The following is a 14,012-nucleotide window of genomic DNA, read 5'->3' as shown; positions in this document are numbered from 1 at the left end:
ATTTTTTTATAAATGAATAGCTATTTGAAATATATTAATGAGATCTCATTAGCCACCAATTTCATTTCTCTATATTTATCTAAATGTATATCTATTTAGTTTGTAGTTTTACACATTTTTGTTGATAACTTTGATATTTTGGCACTAAGAGAAGTTTGTCTTTTTGGATGGACTTATTTTGAGCTCATTGCTTCTCTTTATTTTTTTAAAATTGTAGTCATGTCTCCAAATACATGAAAAATTGTGATTACTAGGTAAAAAAGGCACACAATAAATGAATGCATATAGAAATGATACAACCATACTCGGTAAAAACCCTCAAAAGAGTCAACTAGCTTATGAAGTGAGGGAGACACAACAAAAGAAGCAAGAAAACATAACAAATTCACATAAATAGATCATATTAAAGCCATATAACTTCTGTAAATCATTTAACAATCATTATATTATCATCAAATAACATCTAGTAATTAATCGGTTAAATGTAGGCTTCAAGCCAAATACTATCCAACTGGGACTCTAAGAATCAACTGGATCACCACATGTGAATCTCAATCCTTATTCTGAGTTCTACTTCCTTTGCCCTACAAATTATTACCTAACATCATATATATACCCATCGGAACACATCTGGGTCGGCCTCATAAGATTACATTCACCAATGCAGGAAAATGAAACGTGTAATTAGGTTGACCATAAGAACTAGATAGATCTGTCTAGAAAATAACAACCAAGTGATGCGGTTTAGCAGAAAGGTCAGCTACACGCCAAAAAACATTAGAAAAGACCCAAAATGAATCCACATGCCAAGAATCACACCAGTAATGAAGGAAAACCAACCAATAAGCACAAGAACTGCCCCGAGAACCTAGAAACAGCCAATCAGAAGCGATAACTAACCAGAAAAGAGCCCAAATGAACTAGAAATATGGAATCAACCACATGTAACTGCCAGGAAACCAAAAACAAGATCTTCCATGAAGAACAAGAAACTACTAGTGCCAACCGACAAGAACACAAAAAACTGCACAAAGAACAAAACAAGAACAAAACTAAAAGGAAATATTTTTGGTTGATGCAAGATTGTCCATCGATCGGGCATTCTCTTGCATTAGACAACACAGGTAGAAAAATATGTTCCATGAGAGACAACTCATGAACATCTAAAAGGATTTGGAATGAAGATCCCATGCTCATTTCTTATCCAAACATCTTCTTTGTCTGCTAACCTCTACTTTGGCTCTTCGGGTGCCTCAATCGGCTTCTCTAACCCCTGACCCCCATTGCTTCTCTTTCCTTGCTTCTGATCAACACATTGTCTCTATTTCTGCAACTCTGATTTGGTTCTGCCACAAGACTTTATTCGGTTAGTTACCATCAACTCTCTGTCATCTGGTTCCACCTGTCTATTAGGCTCAACTATCAGATCCTTCTGCAAACTCATGTCACCCTCTAGTATAACCTCTGTAAGTGGTTCTATCAGATCTTTCTTCAAATCCTTCTCTTTCTCCTTTAAATAAATCAATGTGAACTTCTGCCCATCCTTTTCAATAGTAATAGGTTTCTTCTACAGTCTTAAATAGCTCCTCTATCATATTGTCAAGGTTTTCCAAACAAGACATGACAAACACTCATTGACACAATATCACATAAATCTTCATCTCTAAAAGGCCCAATATTGAAACTCACCAAATAGTGCTCCTTTATCTCTATCTTTTGATCATCTTGTAACCAACTCACCTCATAAGGGAAAGGATGCTTAAGCCTCTTCAACCCAAGATTCACAACCATCTCCTCAGATACTAAATCATCAATGCTTCCACTATTTACAATGACCTTGCAACACTTACCACCTAATTTACACATAGTTTGGAAAAGACTCCTCCTCTCAGTAGATCCGATATCCTTTCTTCTAAACATAAGGGATCCTCCTTGCTTTGGTACATAGTCAAATCCAGTACCATCACCTTTTGGTTCCTCACTTGCCACACAACTTCTTGTCATTCCTTTCTTATATTCATAGGATCTATGTCCGGTCTCTCCACACTTGAAGCATTTGCTAAGAAATTCTCTACCCGTATTGCTATTACCTTTCCTCAGTATCTTCTTCTTTAATTCTTTACTCCAATTAGGTTTTGAATCCTCTTCTTCAGCCCATTTCTTCATATTATCACTCATCTTGAATTTCTCCTTTCCCTTATTCAATTGCCTTCTCCTCAATTTATCCTCAACCTTCAAATCATACTGGTAAGATTCTTCAATTGTGGAAATATTCAACATACTCATCTCATCTTGAATGTTAAAAGAAAGTCCATTGATGTACCTTGCCACCTTTTCTCTATCCATCTCTCTTTGTCTAGATTTGATTACCACCTTGTAGAATCCCTTAGTATGTTCCTTCACAATCATGTTTCTCTATTTCAGGTTTTGCAACTTCTTGAACAACTCCAATTCATAGTGTCCTGATATGAACTTGGCCTTCAATCTTGCAACCATCTGTCTCCACTGGGTGATCTTTAATTCACCATTCTCCACTCTATCTTTCTGCAGTTCTTTCCACCATAAGGCATAATTCCCTTTCAACTTGGTTTGTACCAACCAGACTCTTTGTGGGTCCTTGACATCCTCAAACTCAAAGTAGTCTCCCAACTCTCTGATCCAATGAATCAAATCCTCCGAGTTCACCGTTTTGGAAAAGTTAGAAACCTCAACTTTATGCACTTTACTTGCTTGTGCCACTGCTTTTAGTAATCTTTCCTCTCTCTCATCTTTTGATCCTTAAGCTTCCTCAATATCTTTAACGACTTCATCATATTCATCCTCAGAATCAGGGTTTCTTCGCAAACTAGCCAAAGATTCCATATTTAATTCCTCACTACATTCTTGAAGTCTTCCATCATCTGTTCTACCCTTTGGGGGTTTTTTCTCCTCAGTGACATCTCTTCTTCCACTTTGGTAAACTTCCTCAACCTAGTGATCTGACTACCGGTTTCAATTTCCTCCCCTCAACGATCTATTAAATACACACGCAGTCGGCCTCCAATCAATGATATGTCCATCTCAAGGAATGCCTCAATGTTCACAAATGATTATTCCACCAGTCGGTCCATAACTAACTTTGATACCACTTGATGCAGCCATAAGCGATAAAAACCCTCAAAAGATTCAACCGGCTTATGCAGCGAGGGAGACACAATGAAAGTAGCAAGAAAACATAACCAATTCACACAAACAGATCATATTAAAGCCATAGAACATCTGAAAATTATCCGACAATCATTATATTATCATCAAAGAACATCCGATAATTAACTGGTTACATGCAGGCTTCAAGCCAGATACTATCCAACCTGGACTCTAAAAATCAACTGGATCACCACATGCAAATCTCAATCCTTATTCTGAGTTCTACTTCCTCTACTCGACAAATGATTACCTAACATCATATTTATAGTCGTCAAAACACATCTAGGTCGACTGATAGGGAGGCTACCTAGTTTACCATCAATTAGGATTATTTGATGGTTGCTTCTATCCTTTCCCGGGTTCCAATTCTATCCCTTTAGACTTCTAAGGGCTTCCCTAACATTTGTTTACTTATCTCACCTTCCTCAATCTCACAAAGTAAGATTGCTCACTATATCCTTGCAGGGGTGCAGGACACACACACACACACGTGTTCTCTCTTTGCAAAACCACCCATCTTGTTTGGTTTGGCAAATACACTCCTTTCTGTTATACAATGTCTAAGTTTCAGGCATATAGCCTTCTGGATCTTCTTCCAGTTCTCAGCAAATTCCTTCCCCCTACAAGTTATCTCCTTCAAGTTACTGACACCTAGCCAGACTATCACCAAGCTAGCCTATGGCCAGTTTGCAGGAATTGCTAATGCCATCTTCTGGACTCTTACCAAAAAAACCCTACTGTACATAATTGGCTCTGCTTGACAATCTCCAATGATCATGTGGAGTCTCAAGTCAGAGCCATGTGTTTATTGAAAACAAAGAACAAAAACTGAAAAGGAAAACTTTATTTACAGATTCTGAGGTTATGCACGGGTTCAAGCCAGCAACTCATAGAATCGAGAAAAGAAGCTTTACATTAACAACATGCGATAACTTCAGAGATTTTTAACACATTATTGCAAATCACGAACAGAAAGTAAACTCTGATTGGAAACCAGAAAATGTTATTCTCTATTGCATTTCAGAAAAACCAACAATCATTTTCTCCGAGGCAATCGATAATCAATGTCTCAACCATCAACCCCTTACAGATGCCCATTGGGTCTTTTTATACATTTTCTCTTCCATTATGAACTTCTCCTATTGGACAAGATAAATCTTGTTACCAACAGTTTCCAATTGCAACTATCTCACAGGTTCCACTGCACACTTTCCATCAGGTTATCGGTGTAACATTAGAACTGAGTTACCAATGTCCGATGGTGACACACACCACTTTTCACTTTTCCATCGGGTGTCAGGATAGCAATGAATCCCTTCATTCGATGGCCGATGCTTTCCTCCACTTTCTAGGCGTTTCCATTGGGTCATCGACAAGACAACCAAACAACTATCCCACTCGTTTGATCTTGCTCGATCTCTCTTTTTACACTCCATCACGTGGCACCCCCTGATTGGCTCTGGGGTCCTTTCCTTGCCACCTTATCATGGTCTCACTAACCACTCGGAATGAAACTCTTCTTTTTCGCTAGGTCCCACCATGGTTGCCAAGTTGTGGGGAATAAACTTTGTGAATCTCGCCATAGCGATATAGCGACAATCATTTGATCTTCCCGGACTTGCTCACTCTTTAACTTGCCTGAGCTTATCTCTTGTCGACTCCCACCTTGGTCACCAAGTCGTGTGAGATAAAATTCATGCATCTTGCCACAATGGTATAGCGACAATCATCTGATCTTCCCAGACTTGCTCACCTATTAACCGATCACAGGAAAATGGTTCCATCGGTGTAACACTAAATAGATCCTTCTAATACCCGATGACAACTTGGCAAGCAAAGGCGGTCTCATCGGGCTATCGGTGTAGGGTGAAACTAATCTCGTCGATCTCTGATACTTCATCCAGTGAATGCGCTCCAAGCCAATTCTTTCCCATCGGGTCATTGGGGTAACATGAAAATACTCCAAGCCTATGCTTTCACATCAGGTCATCGAGGTAGCTTGAAATCACTTTTACCGATACCTGATACAACTACTCCAAACGCAGACGACCTCATTAGGGTAGATCTTGCCGATAAGAGAAATTCTAAAAACAACAACTAAACAACCACTCAAATGGACTAGAGCCAGTCCTTATATCTGTACATGACCACTGGAAGGTCTCAAAAGCCAAAATTGGTTAAGGACATTCCAACCCTTAGGTTCTCCTTGACCATAGTCCCCCAAAAATGAAGAATTCAAGTGACTGCACGTTGCAGCAAGGAGATATCGATTCTCGACTTGACAAAGTCTGATTCAGGGACCTAGGTCACTTTAGAATCAGGTTTATGCATCCATTTGACCAAATGTTCCATGTAGACCTGGTGTCGAGTCTTCTTGAGAACTCGAGAATCCAACACTTTCTTAGACTGAGGCATCGAAGAAGAAAGTAAGGGCAGGTCAACAAGTGACTGCTAAACATCTGAAACTCACGCATCCTTCTTGGGAAGTTGTCCCTTGTAGACAACCAAATCTATGACATTGAAAATGGGAGACAAAGCAATATCAGATGGCAAATCAATCTTATAGGTATTAGACTCATACTTGGCGAAAAATTTACATGGGCCTACTCTCCTCATTTGTATCTTGCTGGGAACCCCTTTCTGAAGTTGAGCCTTGTTCAAATGTACCATCACCAAATCTCCAACTGAAAATTGCACATCTCTACGTGTGGCATCAACTTTGGCTTTAACTTTTTGTGAAGAATCTTGGAGAGCTCGCCTGACTTGTTCATGAACCTCCTTCATAGATTGAGAAACATCATCAGCTTGACCACTATTGTGCGACAGATTACCAAGATCTCATAATTCCATAATACCTCGTGGGTGAATACCATACAGTATCTCAAAAGGACTCTTCCCAGTAGACCTGTTGACACTGTCATTGTAGGGAAACTCTACCTGGTGAAGAACCTGATCCCAACTCTATCCATATTCTTTTGTCAAACACCTTAAAAGGTTTCCAAGTGTCCTATTGACCACCTCTATTTGACCATTAGTTTGGGGATGATAGGCTGAACCAAAAGACAAATTAGTTCCCATTCTTTTCCAAAGAGTTTTCCAAAAATGTCCAACAAATTTGACATCTCTATCTAAAACAATAATAACCAGCAAGCCATGGATTCTTATAACCTCTTTGAAAAACAAGTGTGCAATGTGACTGGCATCATGAGTAGTTTTATAAAGAACAAAATGTGGCATCTTACTGAATCTGTCAACAACAACAAAAATGCTATCACAACCAAGCTTAGTTTTGGGTAATCCAACCACAAGATCCATACTCACACATTACCATGGCCTTGCAGGAATAGGTAATGGTTGATAAAGACCAACATTAGTAGTTGTTCCTTTAGCTTTCTGACAAACCATACAATTCTCAACATACCTTCTGATATCCTTCTGCATTATGGGCCAATAGTAGAACCTTTGAAAAAGTTCCAATGTCTTATTAAGGCCAAAATGACCACTCAAACATCCATTGTGATTTTCCTGGATCAGATTTTCCCTCATCGATCCTTTGGGAACACACAACTGTCCACCTTTAAACAACAAACCATTTTGCAAAGTAAAGTCAGCATATTCACTATGAAAGTGATTCTAAAATTCTTGACAAACCTTGTAAATGATTGCAAAATCTTCACCATTAGGGTACAAATCCTTGAAGTAATCCACTCCAATACTCTTGATTTTCACTTCTTGCACTGTTAATAGCCTTCTACTTAAAGCATCTGCTACTTTATTACACTATCCTTTCTTATGCTTAATAGAAAAAGTATATGACTGCAAATACTCAACCCATTTAACATGCCTATGACTCAACTTATCTTGTGAATTTAGAAAACTTAAAGCTTGGTTATCTGTGTAAACAACAAACTCCTTAGGTAACAAGTAGTGCCTCTACTTCCTGAGAGCTTGGATAATAGCATACAGCTCGAGATCATAGGATTAATACTTCTTCTTGGCATCATTGAGCTTCTCACTAAAGAAAGGTACAGGTCTATTCTCTTGACTCAAAATAGCACCAACTACTATATTACTTGCATCACATTCAATTGTGAACAACTTATCAAAACTAGGAAGAATGTGTACAGGTTGTGTAGCTACCTTTTGTTTCAAAAGTTCAAACCCTTTGTTAGCTGCATTGGTCCACTAAAACTTAGTTTTAACTCCTCATTTGATGGTATCTAGCATGGGTGCACAAATCTCACTGAACCCTCTGATAAACTTCCTGTAGAACTGTGTCAAACCATGAAAAATTCTTACTACACTTGCTATCTTTGGTGTTGGCCAATTTGTGATGGCTTCCACCTTTGATGTGTCCATCTTCAAATGTCCTCCTGAAACTACAAATCCAAGATAGTCAAGTTCCTACTTCATAAACTCACACTTCTCCAAGTTTATTGTTAGTTGCTCATCATACAATTTTTGCAATACAATACTAAGATGCTCTAGATGTTCCTCTTTAATTCTACTAAAAAATAAGATATCATCTAGGTATACAACAAAAAATTTACCAATAAAATATTTCAGCACTTCATTCATGAGTCTCATGAATGTACTGGGAGCATTACTAAGACCTAATGGCATAAAAAGCCACTCATAAATTCCTTCATTGGTTTTGAAGGTTGTTTTCCATTCATCACTTTCCTTTATCTTGACCTGGTGGTATCCACTCTTGAGATCAATATTAGTGAAGTAATTTAAACCTCCCAAGAAATCCATCAAGTCTTCAATTCTTGGAATAGGAAATCTGTACCTGATAGTGATTCTATTTATGGCTCTTGAATCTATGCATATCCTCCACGTTCCTCCTTTCTTGGGTGCTAACACTATAGGTACGATACAAGGACTTATGCTCTTCTTTATCAACCCTTGGTCCAACAATTCTTCGACTTGTCTAGCCACTTCCTTGTTCTATTTGGGAGTCATCTTATAGGCTTATTTGTTGGGTAATGATTCTCCTAGAATAAAATTAATCTAATGGCTTATGGCTCTAATAGGAGGTAGGGTTGGTGGTGCTCCATCACTTATGAGTGCTTTGAAGTTGTCTAGTATCTGCTACACTTCATGAGGTATTTGAACCTTCTTTTCTTGCTTTGCTTCTTTTGGTTTCACTATAAGAGCAAACCCCACTCCTTCTCCTTCCTTGAGAGTGTTAATGAACTCTTTTTCACCTACCAGGAACACCTTTGGGCATTTAGTTTTTCTGCTCTCTCCTTCATCACTTAGGGACTGAATATGGTATGTAACTCCATCCTTTTGAAAAGAATAAGAGTTATTCTCTCCATTGTGAATGCCCTTTCTATCAAACTACCATGGTCTATCAAGAAGTAGATGGCAAGCATCCATAGGCAAGATGTCACACAAGACTTTATCCTTATAACTACCTATGTTTAACTCAACCCATGTTTGTTCATTTAATACCACATGCTACTCCTTGTTGAGCCAAGTGACCCTATATGGATTACTATGTGGAATTCTATTCAACTTCAATTTACTTACTGCTTCCTCTGACATAATGTTGTCAGTAGATCCTGAGTCTATCACCACTCTACAAACCTTACCAAGGACCTTGCATTTGATTCTAAACAAATCTCTTCTTTGAGTTGGTTCTTCTTTGATTGGCTCCTTAATCAAGGCTCTTCTCATCATTAAATTTTCTCCATCTTTAGGAGCTAAGCTCACATCTTGTGTCTTGCCGCTTTCTACATCTTCTTGTGCATATGTCACTCTTCTTTACTTCCTTGAGATGAAGAGGATTTCTTTGGACATCTATAGGTAGGGTGAGCCAAATTTTGGCAATTGTAACACTTCATGGTGGAGAAGTAGGACCCTCTTCCTGATCCACTAGATCTACCTCTTCATGGGTTGCTAGATGATCCCCTTCCTCTATAGCTTCTCTTTCTATGTGAATCCTCACTTTTCTCTATAAGTTTGGACTCTCCTTGGGACCTTTAATCTGCTCCTCTTCCACCAAAACTACCTCTTTGGCCTCTACCATATTTTCCTCTACCTTTTTCTCTATTGCTTTGTTCTTGCTTCTTTTTACTCTTTTCCTCCACCTTCATTGCCAATTAATAGCACTTATGCACAATGTAGGATATAACAAACTCAACTCCTCTTGAATATTCCATCTCAAGACATTCAAGTATTTGGCTACCTTGATGCTCTCATCCTCTACCACCTTGGATCTCAGACACAACTTTTGAAATCCCTTAGTGTAGCTTCTCACATCCAAATCTCTTTGCTTCAAGTTTTGTCTCCTCTTGTGCAACTAGATTTCATAATCTTTAGGGATGTATGCCTCTTTCACCTTGGCTAACATGCCCTTCCAAGTGGCTATGGGGTTCTTGCCCTCTTTTTGCCTCTCTTCTTGGATAAACTTCCACCAAGTCAAATTTTCCCCTCTCAATCTAGACTTAGCTACCTTCACCTTTTGGGCCTCACTAATTCCATCACACTCAAAATGATTTTCCAATCCCTCTATCCATTCCAGGACTACCTCTGGCTCCATTTTTCCACAAAAAGTGGCACTCCTAAATATTTTTCTCCTAAGGCTTTAATTTCTTTAAGGAAAGGTTCTTCAGGTAGAATAAGGTCTGGTTCAGGAGTCCTATCCTCTTCTACAAATTCTTTTCCTTTCCCCTTATTAACCTTGATTGTCACTTTCTTAGTTTTGTCTTCAACTACGTCTAGTTTTCTCTCCAATTGTAGCAATCTTTCTTTCAGGAGTCTATTTTCTTCTTCTTGGTCTTCTACCTTCTTGGCTAACTCTGCATTAGTCACCATTATGAGACTATTTTCTCCTACTGATTTAGTATCTGACATCAACTACTTTCTTCCCAAGTCTAAACTTGCTCTGATACCAATATGATAGGGGGGCTACCTAGTTTACCATCAATTAGGATTATTTGATGGTTGCTTCTATCCCTTCCCGGGTTCCAAGTCTATCCCTTTAGACTTATAAGGGCTTCCCTAACATTTGTTTACTTATCTCACCTTCCTCAAGCTCACAAAGTAAGCTTGCTCACTATATCCTTGCACGAGTGCAGGACACACACACACATGTTCTCTCTTTGCAAAACCACCCATCCTATTTGGTTTGGCAAATACACTCCTTTCAGGTACATAATGTCTAAGTTTTAGGCTTATAGCCTTCTGGATCTTCTTCTAGTTCTCAGCAAATTCCTTCCCCTACAAGTTATCTCCTTCAAGTTATTGACACCTAGCCCGACTATCACCAAGATTGCCTAGGGCCAGTTTGTAGGAATAGCTAATGCCATCTCCTGGACTCTTACCATTAAAACCCTACTATACATAATTGGCTCTGCTTGACAATCTCCAATGATCATGTGGAGTCTCAAGTCAGCGCCATGTGTATTGCAAACAAAGAACAAAAACTAAAAAGAAAAACTTTATTTATAGATTTTGAGCTTATGCACGGGTTCAAGCCAACAACTCACATAACAGAGAAAAGAAGCTTTGCATTATCAACATACGAGAACTTCAGAGATTTTTAACACATTATTGCAAATCACGAACATAAAGTAAACTCTAATTGGAAACCAGAAAATGGAATTCTCTATTACATTTCAGAAAAACAAACAATCATTTTCTCCGAGGCAATTGACAATCAATGTGTCAACCATCAACCTCTTACAGATGCCCGTTGGGTCTTTTTATACATTTTCTCTTCCATTATGAACTTCTCCTATTGGATGAGATAAATCTCATTACCAATGGTTTCCAATTGCAGCTGTCTCATAGGTTCCACTGTGCACTTTCCATCGGGTTATCAGCGTAATATTAGAACCGAGTTACCAATGTCTGATGGCGACACACCAATTTGCACTTTTCCATTGTGCATTGGGATATAAAGAAATCCCTTCATTCAATGGTTGATACTTTCCTCTGCTTCCTGGGCGTTTCCATTGGGTCATCAACAAGACAACCAAATAGCTATCCCACTCGTCTGATCTTGCTCGATCTCTCTTTTTGCGCTCTGCCACGGGGCACTCCCTGATTGGCTCTAGGGTTCCTGCCATGCCACCTTATCCCGACCTCAATATCCACCTGAAATGAAACTCTTCTTTGTCGCTGGGTCCCACCATGGTTGCCAAGTTGTGGGGAATAAACTTTGTGCATCTCACCATAACGGTATAGCAACAATTGTGTGATCTTCTGGGACTTTCTCACTCGTTAACTTGCCTGAGCTTCTCTCTTACTGGGTCACACCTTGGTCACCAAGTTGTAGGAGATAAACTTTATGCATCTTTCCATAGCAGTATAGCGACAATCGTTTGATCTTCTCGGACTTGCTCACCTGTTAACTGATCATAGGAAAACAATTCCATCAGCTAATACTGAATAGCTCCTTCTAATACCCAATGACAACTTGGCAAGCGAAGGTGGTCTCATCGGGTTATCGATGTAGGGTGAAACTACTCTCGCTGATCTTTGATACTTCATCCAGTGAACGTGCTCCAAGCCAATGCTTTCCCATCGGGTCATCGGGGTAACATGAAAATACTCCCACTGATACCCGATAACAATACTTCGAGCCTATGCTTTCACATCGGGGTAGCTTGAAACCATTTCCGCCGATACCTGATACAACTACTCCAAACTTAGATGACCTCATTAGGGTAAGGCTTGCCGATCGAGGAAGGTCTTGCTGATAAGAGAAATTCTAAAAATAGCAACTAAACAACCACTCAAATGGACTAGAGCTAGTCCTTATATCTGTACATGACCACTGGAAGGTCTCAAAAGCCAAAACTGGTTAAGGGCATTCCAACCCTTAGGTGCTCCTGCACCATTGACCTCATAAGATTACATTCACCAATACAGGAAAATGAAACTTGTAATTAGGTCGGCCCTAAGAATTAGATAAATATTTCCACAAAATAACAACCAAGTGATGCAGTTTAGGAGGAAGGTCGTTCACATGCCAAAGAACATCGGACAAGACCCAAAATGAATTCACACACCAAGAATCACGCCGGTAATGAAGGAAAACCAACTGGTAAGCACAAGATGTTGGAAAATATACCTCTAATTCACTTGACCATTGTTCATACTGATCGGGTTAACTCTCACCGATGAAACAGTATGAAGAAAATCTGTGAGCTCTATCGACATGACTCTTGCCGATGTATCCTCTTCAATCAAATCTCAAAGAAGTGGGTTTGATGCTATCCTATTGACTCGACGAAGTCAAATTCGGTTATCAGGATAACTTCGTGCTTTAGGAGGATTGCATCAGAGCTGTGTCGATGACCCGATGGAGCTATCTTAGGTGGTCTGGGTTGTCATCGGCTATCGGAGTTTCTTCTACTTCAGCATTGGTTGACAAAAAACCTATGGAAGCATGGTCTGGTAAGAAACCTTCTCTAAGGCACCTTTGTATTTTTGGTGCAGAGGCATATGCTCATGTGCCTGATGTTAATAGATCCAAATTGGATAACAAAGCGGTGAAATGTATCTTCATTGGCTATGGAGTTGGCATGAAAGGATACAAATTTTGGAATCCAGTGACTAGTAAGGTTGTATACAACAAAAGTGTGACTTTTCATGAGCTGAAGCCTATATCACTAGATCATAATATAGAAAAGAAAGGAGAAGCTGAGGTTGAAATTCCTCTAGCCAAAGAAGAGTCTCCAGAGATACCTAAAGATGAGGAGAGTTCAAGCATTTCAAGTGGTTCTGAAGAAGAACATGATGATGAGCCTCCTATGGAACCTCAAGAAGCCCCAATACCAGAGTTGAGAAGATCTACTCGAGAGAGGTGGCAACCTAATAGGTATATACCTAATAAGTACAGTCATTCTATGTTGAATGTTAATTGTGCTTATGCTTCACTTGCAGATAATAATGAGCCTAGGACTGTCAAAGAAGCAATTGAAATGCTTGATTTAGATTCCTGGTTGGAAGCCATGAATGATGAAATGTCATCATTAGATAAAAATGGAACTTGGGATTTGGTGTCATTGTGTAAAGGCAAAAATCCTATAGGTTGCAAATGGGTGTTTAAAAATAAGTATGGTCCAAATGGCAGCATTGACAAATACAAAGCAAGACTGGTTGCAAAGGGGTATTCGCAAAAAGAAGGTATTGACTATGGGGAAATCTTCTCTCTTGTAGCTAAGCTAACATCTATTATATTTCTCTTGTCACTTGCAGCTGCATATGATTGGGAGATTGAACAGATGGATGTGAAGACAACGTTTCTTCATGGTGACCTTGAAGAAGAAATTTATATGTCCTAGCCTGAGCATTTTGTGGGCAAAGGTAAAGAAAATCTAGTATGCAAGCTCAAGAAGTCTCTGTATGGTTTAAAACAGTCTCCTAGAATATAGTATCGAAAGCATGATACATTTGTTTTGTCCTTGGGATTTGTGAGATCAAAATTTGATCATTGTGTTTACTACAAAATTGATGGTGATAGGATTCTTATCAGAGCTTTGTATGTAGATGACATGTTGTTCATAGGAAACACAAAAGGTATGATCTTAGTTTTAAAATCTTTGCTTTCTATGAAATTTGAAATGAAGGACTTAGGTCCAGCAAATTACATTCTGGGAATGGAAATAAAAAGAGGTAGATCTAAGAGGAAACTTTGGCTCAGCCAGAGGAAGTATATAACCAATGTTCTTGACAGATTTCATATGTCTGATTGTAAACCACGGGTTGTTCCCATCTTGTAGGGAACTAAGTTGTATGTGTTTGACAGCCCAAAATCTCCAAAAGAGATTGAAGATATGAAAAGTGTACCTTATGCAAGTGCTATA

The sequence above is a fragment of the Cryptomeria japonica genome, chromosome 4 (assembly GCF_030272615.1).
Source record: "Cryptomeria japonica chromosome 4, Sugi_1.0, whole genome shotgun sequence".
NCBI classification, from domain to species: domain Eukaryota; kingdom Viridiplantae; phylum Streptophyta; class Pinopsida; order Cupressales; family Cupressaceae; genus Cryptomeria; species Cryptomeria japonica.
Note: the sequence above shows the minus strand (reverse complement) of the source record.